Here is a 9,327-nt window from a genome sequence, read left to right as displayed (position 1 = left end):
GGAGTATTCCAGTTGATAAGAAGGCACCTGTGGAAACATAATTTAAGATCTGGGAAACACACAGTTAACTGTTTCACATGAAGACAAACAGGCAGATGTGACCTCCAGGTCAGTTTATACACACAGAAGGAAGAGAACACTTTAATAATCTATAGATTGAATGTCGATTAACTACTGTTGATTAATATTAGACTGAATATGAACTAAAGTAATAACAAAATGATAATACCAAAAAATCTCTAACACCTTCAATGAAAAACGTAATACTTTTTTTTTTTATTTGATAATTTTCCAAATGTCAGCTGAATATGTGAACTTATCTGTCTGTATGTCTGCACTCTTTATTTTCAGGTGTGTTCATTTGGTGATTTCTGTCTTAAATGATGAAAGTCAGTTTTTTACTTCAAAAAATAAAGTTAACAATTCCTCTTTTTTCTGTTTTTCTTATCCAGATTACCTGCTACATAATGTTAAGGAGGAGCTATGGAAGCAGGAGAGGAGATCCACTCTGGACCAGGAGGAGTCAGAACCTCTGCAGGTGAAACAAGAACAAGAAGAATCAGAAGATCAGCAGATAAAAGAAGAGCAGGAGGATCTAGAACACCAGCAGATAAAAGTGGAAGAGAAAGAAGTTTACTGCAGTCAGGGTGAAGAACAGCTTGAGCTGAAACAGGAGACTGATACCTGCATGGTGACTCCTGTTGATGACCAAATATCCCACACTGAATCAGAACCAAAAATGAACCAAGTCATCTTCCAGGAAGCTGCTGAAGCTGAGAACCAAAATCAGAAAAAAAGCAAATCTTTCTCATGTGTGACCTGTGAAAAGCGTTTTGCTCTAAAATCTGTTTTTGATGCTCACATGAGAACTCACACTGGTGAAAAGCCATTTTCATGTGTGACCTGTGGAAAAAGTTTTCGTCTAAAACAGAATTTAACTCGGCACATGAAGATTCACAACAGTGAAAAACCGTTTTCATGTGTGACCTGTGGAAAAAGTTTTCGTCTAAATCAATTTTTAACTGAACACATGATGATTCACACTGGTGAAAAGCCATTTTCATGTGTGACCTGTGGAAAAAGTTTTAGTCTAAAACAGAATTTAACTCGGCACATGAAGATTCACAACAGTGAAAAACTGTTTTCATGTGTGAACTGTGGAAAAAGTTTTCGTCAAAAAGTTAGTTTAACTCAGCACATGAGGATTCACACTGGTGAAAAGACGTTTTCATGTGTGAATTGTGGAAAAAGTTTCAGTCGAAAACAAATTTTAACTGAACACATGATGATTCACACTGGTGAAAAGCCGTTTTCATGTGTGACCTGTGGAAAANCAGGAGAGGAGATCCACTCAGGACCAGGAGGAGTTAGAACCTCTGCAGGTGAAACAAGAACAGGAAGAACCAGAAGATCAGCAAATAAAAGAAGAGCAGGAGGATCTAGAACATGAGCAGATAAAAGTGGAAGAGAAAGAAGTTTACTGCAGTCAGGGTGAAGAACAGATTGAGTTAAAACAGGAGACTGATACCTGCATGGTGGTTCCTGTTGATGAGCAAACATCCCACACTGAATCGGAACCAAACAGGAACCAAGTCATCTTCCAGGAAGCTGCTGAAGCTGAGAACCAAAATCAAGAAAGAAGAAAACCTTTCTCATGTGGGACCTGTGGAAAACGTTTCACTTACAAATCTGTTTTTGATGCTCACATGAGAACTCATACGGGTGAAAAGCCGTTTTCATGTGTGACCTGCGGAAAAGGTTTTAGTCAAAAACCGAATTTAACTGAACACATGATGATTCACACAGGTGAAAAGCCGTTTTCATGTGTGACATGTGGAAAAAGTTTTAGTCGTAAACAAATTTTAACTGAACACATGACGATTCACACTGGGGAAAAGCCGTTTTCATGTGTGACCTGTGGAAAAAGTTTTAGTCGAAAACACATTTTAACTGAACACATGATGATTCACACTGGGGAAAAGCCATTTTCATGTGTGACCTGTGGAAAAAGTTTTAGTCAAAAAACGAATTTAACTCAGCACATGATGATTCACACTGGCGAAATGCCTTTTTCGTGTGTGAATTGTGGAAAAAGGTTTAGTCGAAAACAGAATTTATCTCAGCACATGATGATTCACACTGGTGAAAAGCCGTTTTCATGTGTGAACTGTGAAAAATGTTTTAGTCGAAAACAAATTTTAACTGAACACATGATGATTCACACTGGTGAAAAGCCATTTTCATGTGTGAACTGTGAAAAACGTTTTAGTAGAAAACAGGAGTTAACTTATCACATGAGGATTCACACAGGTGAAAAGCCGTTTTCATGTGTGAACTGTGGAAAACATTTTCGTCAAAAAGTTGGCTTAACTCGGCACATGAGGATTCACACAAGTGAAAACTCGTAGAAGTGTTTTCCATGCAGTGGCGCAACTGCACATTATTCAGGTGGATGCGAAAACATAAATAACACTTAAAGCACCAGGGTTTATAGAAAAATATTCAGATTTTATTTTGTGGTTTTAAAGGCTCTACGTTGAAGACGGTGAGAAATAAAGGCAGCTTTCTTTTTTTCCATCTGTTCTCTTTTCTGTTCTGGGCTCCCACACTGAGCTGTCTGCCACTCCTCAGCCCCTCCCTCACGTTTCAAACTCTTCTAATTAACTAACAGTTAAAGAATCTCAATATGAATGAGATGTTTGCTACCTTTGACAAAAAAGCTTAAGTCTATGAAAGCAGTGTAGCAGTTTTGCTAATGAGGCAGTTTATCATGATTCAGCCAAAGTAATGAAATAAACTGCAGTAAGATCTTTATTGTTATTGTGCTTCTTATTGAGCAGTGAAAGTAAATAAAATGTTTACATGTCTTTTGCTTTAAGTATTTACTTACTGGCGGGTTTTATGTTTGTGCTGCAGAGCCACAGCTAAGGTTGCCACCCGTCCCTTAGAATACGGAATCGTCCCGTATTTGGCTGTTAAATGTTGCGTCCCGTATTGAACCGATATGGGACGCGATTTGTAAATGTCCGATAGACACGCCTATCACACACATATGAAGACTAAGTGTAACAATAATGACCAAAATAAAACACAGGAAATATTTGGTCATTATTGTCAGCTAAATTTTAGTGGCGGGATGTAAATAGGACCCCCAGAACGCTACGGACCGCTGTTGTCACGGTTGCCTAGAGATGGACACTATGCAGCCATGGTGAGCTGCTGTCAACCCGCGTCAACAAAGTTGATTGTAATAGTCGACAGAATCGCTTACTGATAGGTGATTAACAGCAGACAGAGAGTGAAGGTCAGAGGACAGAGCCTCAGAGGAAATGTTTTTCAGATCATGGAACTGAATAAAACGTTTTGTGTCCAGAACAGACAAACTAGAGGGAATTTCTAATGAGATGATACTAAATGATGGAAGCGGAACCAGAAATAATTTTAGGGATAATACAGAGTCAGCAATTGATTTAACATTAGTTTCAAATTCTCTAGCAGGTGTTTGTTTGTGGCAAGTCTTCAACACTTGGCAATGGGTGGAAGAGGCAAGACCATTAAAATCAATCATTTGTTCAAATTCTAGTTCTTCATTAGTCAGTTTGCAAAATAATCAGACAGTAGACCAGCTATATACAACAAACACTTTACAGAATCAACATGATGGGGCTAACTATAAATTTCATATGGGTTCCAGCACATCACGGGATTAAAGGGAATGAAATGGCAGACAGGATGGCTAAGGAAAGTACCAATCAGGTAAGGATAGATATTAATGTTAGTTTTAGTATAAAAAGAATAAATGGTATAATTAAATGAAAAACAAAAGACAGGTGGCAAAGGTTATGTGAAGAAGAAAAGACTGAAGGTGGTTTTATAAAATCCAAAAGAGGATTGGACAAATGAGAAGAACAAAAAGAAACAGGAGAGAAGAGATAATTATTTCACAACTTAGAATCAGACACACTGGATTGAAAAACTCGTTATTTTTGATAGGGAAACATCAGACAGGGAAATGTGACTGTGGGGAAGATGAGAATAACATGTTATTTTGAGATGTAGGAATTACTGGATTCAGAGAAACAAGTTAATTAGGAACCTTGGTAATATGAAAATGAAATTTGACATTATTGATTTACTGCAGAAGGACTTGGGAAGCAGAGGATATCAGGCTGTATTTATTATTTTTAAGCAGAGTAAGTTGTATAATAGAATATAGTTTTTTTTCTTTCTTTTTTGCCATGTGGTCCACACTTCTTACCAGTTGGTGGCGGTAATGCTCACTCAACATTTCTTGCCAACCGCCAAAAAATATCAAAAAGAAATGAAAGAAGAAGAAGAAATGGACGCTGTATCTGATGGGGAAACGCGGATTGACGTAACACCTGTTTGAACGCCCCACCATACGTCTCAGTTGTCGAGTCCTTGGGCAAGATACTTCACCCGATATGCTCGTATTATCCAGAAGGGGGCGGTAATGCAACAATGTGAATGCCGACGGTCATAAAATCCCAAAGAAGAAGAATAGGAGAAAGAACAAGATGGCGCATGGTTTGCTTTGTTGAATTTTTTCGAGAGTTTGTCTCAAGTTTCTCAACGAGCAGAATGAACTTTCACAGAGTTTAAAGAAATTATCGTCAAGTCGGAGGAAGAGATGGATGATCAGCGCAGACTGCTGGATTTCTCCCGGACTCCCCGGATTATCTTACACCGGATAGGTAGGAAACACCAGTGTTTGGATGAAGGTTAAGGTCTAAATACAGAAGTTTTCTGTATGATGATCATTTTAGTAACTGTTCCCCTCCTATATAAATGTTTTGATGTCAGATAAATGTACGCGAACATCACAACTAAGCTGTGAGAATGGCTTATTTATGTAGAGAAAATGGAACCAATGACCTTTTTTACGGCTCTCCTCCTTTAACTACTGAGTCTTAGTTTTGAAAACAGGAGACATATGAACAATGCAGCTCAAGTTTAGTAAAGCAAGCAGCATAAAACAATATTAGTGGTGTTAGTAGCTGTGAAATTCAATAATTTCTAATAAATTATAGTGGCAACCGTTTGTCAAACCAAACATCCTATAAAAGTCCAACCAACCAGCCACTGCTGCACTGAGGTGATGCTTCATACGCAGGCAAAAGAAGTTCAATGTCGAAAAAAACTTGAAGATTGCTTTTATGGTTTATTTTTTCCAGTTTGAAAAGCAAATAACAAAGATCAAACTTCTCATTGTTTCCTCTCCTGCTCCTCCCTATACTTGTAGAAATGGACTCACTGTCAAGAATGTGTTTGTTCTTTTAAAAGTAAAGAAACAAACAAAATGATAAAATAAGCAGTTATTAAACTCAAAGTTTAATAACTTAACATAATGTTAAGGAGAACTTTGAGTTATTAAACTCAAAGTTTAATAACTCAAAGTTAAAAGTAATAGAAATAAAAAGTTAATAGCTCCAACATAGAAAATACCTAGAAATAATAAAATCAACTTTTAAGCAGTAACAATAATGCCTACTGATGGGTATTTTCCTCTAACCTTCATAAAAGAACCACAGACAACATATATGAATTTTATGACCAAGCTTTTGCAAAAGGAGAAGACTCAGCAAACTGCTCCTCCAAGCCGTTCACTGAGCATTCTAAAGACGCTTGGTTACAGCTCGTCTTTTATTATCAAGCAAAAAGAAGGGAGTACAGAGAAGGGAGACAGCAGACGAAATATGACTGCACCCAGGCAGTTCTAAGATAGGGAGTATTCCAGTTGATAAGAAGGCACCTGTGGAAACATAATTTAAGATCTGGGAAACACACAGTTAACTGTTTCACATGAAGACAAACGGGTCACAATGAAAAACTTAATACTTTTTTTTTATTTGATAATTTTCCAACTGTCAGCTGAATATGTGAACTTATCTGTCTGTATGTCTGCACTCTTTATTTTCAAGTGTGTTCATTTGGTGATTTCAGTCTTAAATGATGAAAGTCTGTTTTTTACTTCAAAAAATAAAGTTAACAATTCCTCTTTTTTCTGTTTTTCTTATCCAGATTACCTGCTACATAATGTTAAGGAGGAGGTATGGAAGCAGGAGAGGAGATCCAATCTGGACCAGGAGGAGTCAGAACCTCTGCAGGTGAAACAAGAACAGGAAGAACCAGAAGATCATCAGATAAAAGAAGAGCAGGAGGATCTAAAACACCAGCAGATAAAAGTGGAAGAGAAAGAAGTTTACTGCAGTCAGGGTGAAGAACAGATTGAGTTAAAACAGGAGACTGATACCTGCATGTTGGTTCCTGTTGATGAGCAAACATCCCACACTGAGAACCAATATCAGGAAAAAAGCCAATCTTTCTCATGTGTGACCTGTGAAAAGCGTTTTGCTCTAAAATCTGATTTTGATGCTCACATGAGAACTCACACTGGTGAAAAGCCATTTTCATGTGTGACCTGTGGAAGAAGTTTTAGTCTAAAACAGAATTTAACTCGGCACATGAAGATTCACAACAGTGAAAAACCGTTTTCATGTGTGACCTGTGGAAAAAGTTTTTGTCTAAATCAAATTTTAACTGAACACATGATGATTCACACAGGTGAAAAGCCATTTTCATGTGTGACCTGTGGAAGAAGTTTTAGTCTAAAACAGAATTTAACTCGGCACATGAAGATTCACAACAGTGAAAAACTGTTTTCATGTGTGAACTGTGGAAAAAGTTTTTGTCAAAAAGTTAGTTTAACTCAACACATGAGGATTCACACTGGTGAAAAGACGTTTTCATGTGTGAACTGTGGAAAAAGTTTTAGTCGAAAACAAATTTTAACTGAACACATGATGATTCACACTGGTGAAAAGCCGTTTTCATGTGTGACCTGTGGAAAACGTTTTAGTCTAAAACAGAATTTAACTCGGCACATGATGAATCACAATGGTGAAAAACCGTTTTCATGTGGGAACTGTGGAAAAAGTTTTTGTCAGAAAGTTAGTTTAACTCAACATATGATAATTCACACTGTTGGGAAGCCGTTTTCATGTGTGACCTGTGGTAAAAGTTTTATTCACAAACAGCATTTAACTCGGCACATGATGATTCACACAGGTGAAAAGCCGTTTTCATGTGTGAACTGTGGAAAACGTTTTCGTCAGAAAGTTAGTTTAACTCAACACCTGATGATTCACGCTGGTGAAAATATGTTTACATGTGTGAATTGTGGAAAAAGTTTTAGTAGAAAACAGCATTTAACTTGTCACATGAGGATTCACACTGGTGAAAAGTCGTTTTCATGTGTGACCTGTGGAAAAAGTTTTCATCAAAAAGTTCATTTAACTCGCCATATGAGGCATCATACAGATGAAAAGCTGTAGAAGTGTCACCTTCCTATGATGTTACTATCTGAATTTCAATCCGCCTGCAACAAGTTCTCCAGTTTCTTTTCAGAGAAAATTCAAAAGATCAGAGGATTAATCTGATTTTAAAAATTTAAACCCATTTTTTCTCTATTCTCAAGAATGACAGTTTGATTATTGGTTCTATGTTGCATGACTCTGTTTTTGTGTTTGTAATGATTTAAAGCACTTTGAAATGTCTTCATGCTGAAATGTGCTATACAAATAAAATTTGATTGATTCAATGTGTGTCCTATGTTGAGGTTCACTATAAAATTGATTTGGTTAAAAACTAGAATTAAAGACTGGAGGGATTTCATGTCTATAAAGCTGAGAAATTGTTGTATTTGTTAGATGTGATCATTTGGATCTTCACATTTGGACACCTAGAGATGTGAAACTTTTTTTGATGCATTGTTTTTTTTCTGGCATATTCTGTAGCAAAAATAATGACAAACTGTATTGTTATAATATAAACCATTCAATAAAATGACATGGATTATAACAAAATTGAGTGATAAATTGTAGTAGTTGCATTTTATAGTCCTTATGGCTACTGGGTATAAACTGATCTTCAGTCTGTTTGTCCTAAAAACTAATTTTCATGCATTGATTTTTCTTGATTGTAGAAACTGTTTGATTATTTTCGTCAATAATTTACTGTGTCTTTTGTCTTTGTTATATTTTTCTCTTTACTGCTTCAGCTGTCTTCTATTATAGTTTACCATGTTTCTAACTAATTTAACCTCTACACATAGATATATGTTTACTGTCTTAGAAAGTAAGTAAAACATTTACCTTTCCTGTAAAAATGTAGTGTTAGTGCTGAATGTTACTGCTGAAAATTGTAGAAACATTTGAGTTCAACTGCAGAACACTTGCTGAAATGAAATGAGAAGAAGCAGAAAAAAGTTAATCTGCAAAACTGGCTACACAGCAAAAACTCTCAGCTACACTGAACCATTTAAAATCAGTACTAACATCCCTTCTAAAAAATTTTAATATAGCAAAGAGTAATAACATTTAACCCATCTAGTGCAGTAGATGAAGAAAGCAGCAGCGATCATTGTGGATACACAGAGTCTGGGGACCAATTATTTTAGCTTCTTGAAATAATTTGTTCCCCCTTTATAACATGGGAGCTAATTAATTTACCAGCACGTCTTTAACTGTGTTTATTAATCTCATCATCAACAGCAAATTCTGTGAATTTGGTAACATTTACTTATTTGCCAAACTTATGAGGGGGGAACCAAATATTTTAGCTGCCTGAAATAACCTGTCCTCCCTCCAAAGAGCGTTGAGGAGGGGAACAGATTATCTCATGCAGCTGAAATATTTGGTTCCCCACTCATAATTTTGGCAAATAATGTCATCAAATGGTTGTCATGGAAATTTATTTTATCCAGTAATCTGTCATATTTTAGATAAGATCCAAATTTTCTAGAAAGCTGTCTCTCATCTTTTCAGGAAGTCTACTTTTTCGTCCCCTGCTATCAGCCAGCTTCCATCTTCTTGTATTGGCAATAAAAAAAATCTAACTACACAGAATGTGATAGAAAACCGTGTTTGGTGACTGACTTTTATTTGTCAGAATTAAGTGACCAAAGTCGGGAAAAGACTGACTCTCTAAACCAGTGTTTTTCAACCACTGTGCCGCAGCACACGAGTGTGCAGTGGAAATTATCCAACTTCACCCACCGTATTTTCAGGACTATAAGCCGCTACTTTTTTTCCTAACCTTTGAACAATGTGGCCTATAAACCAGTGCGGCTTTTCTGTGGATTTTTCTTCAACCACCAGGGGGCTCTTTAGCAGGAAGTAAATAATTGGAAGTGAAAATTGTAAATCAAAGAAGAACGTGCTATTTTTCACATAGACGAAATAGAGCCGCTGCACTTAAGCTCGGCGTAAATGAAACCATGGTTCGACTTTGGAGACGGAGGGCTGC

At 36.7% G+C, this 9,327-nt stretch overlaps 1 long non-coding RNA gene across 1 annotated transcript; it reads right to left on the bottom strand.

The window, feature by feature from the left end:
* Positions 1-6,805: 6,805 nt before the first annotated feature.
* Positions 6,806-7,310, bottom strand: LOC107833866 (uncharacterized). Its single transcript, XR_001659642.1, has 3 exons — positions 7,242-7,310; positions 7,031-7,157; positions 6,806-6,946 (listed from the first exon to the last, which is right to left on the bottom strand). It is a non-coding gene; the product is annotated as an uncharacterized LOC107833866 (long non-coding RNA).
* Between the last annotated feature and the right edge of the window lie 2,017 nt (positions 7,311-9,327).

The sequence above is a fragment of the Poecilia formosa genome, unplaced genomic scaffold, assembly GCF_000485575.1.
Source record: "Poecilia formosa unplaced genomic scaffold, Poecilia_formosa-5.1.2 Scaffold472, whole genome shotgun sequence".
Lineage (NCBI taxonomy): Eukaryota > Metazoa > Chordata > Actinopteri > Cyprinodontiformes > Poeciliidae > Poecilia > Poecilia formosa.
This window is presented reverse-complemented; position numbering and strand designations above follow the sequence as displayed.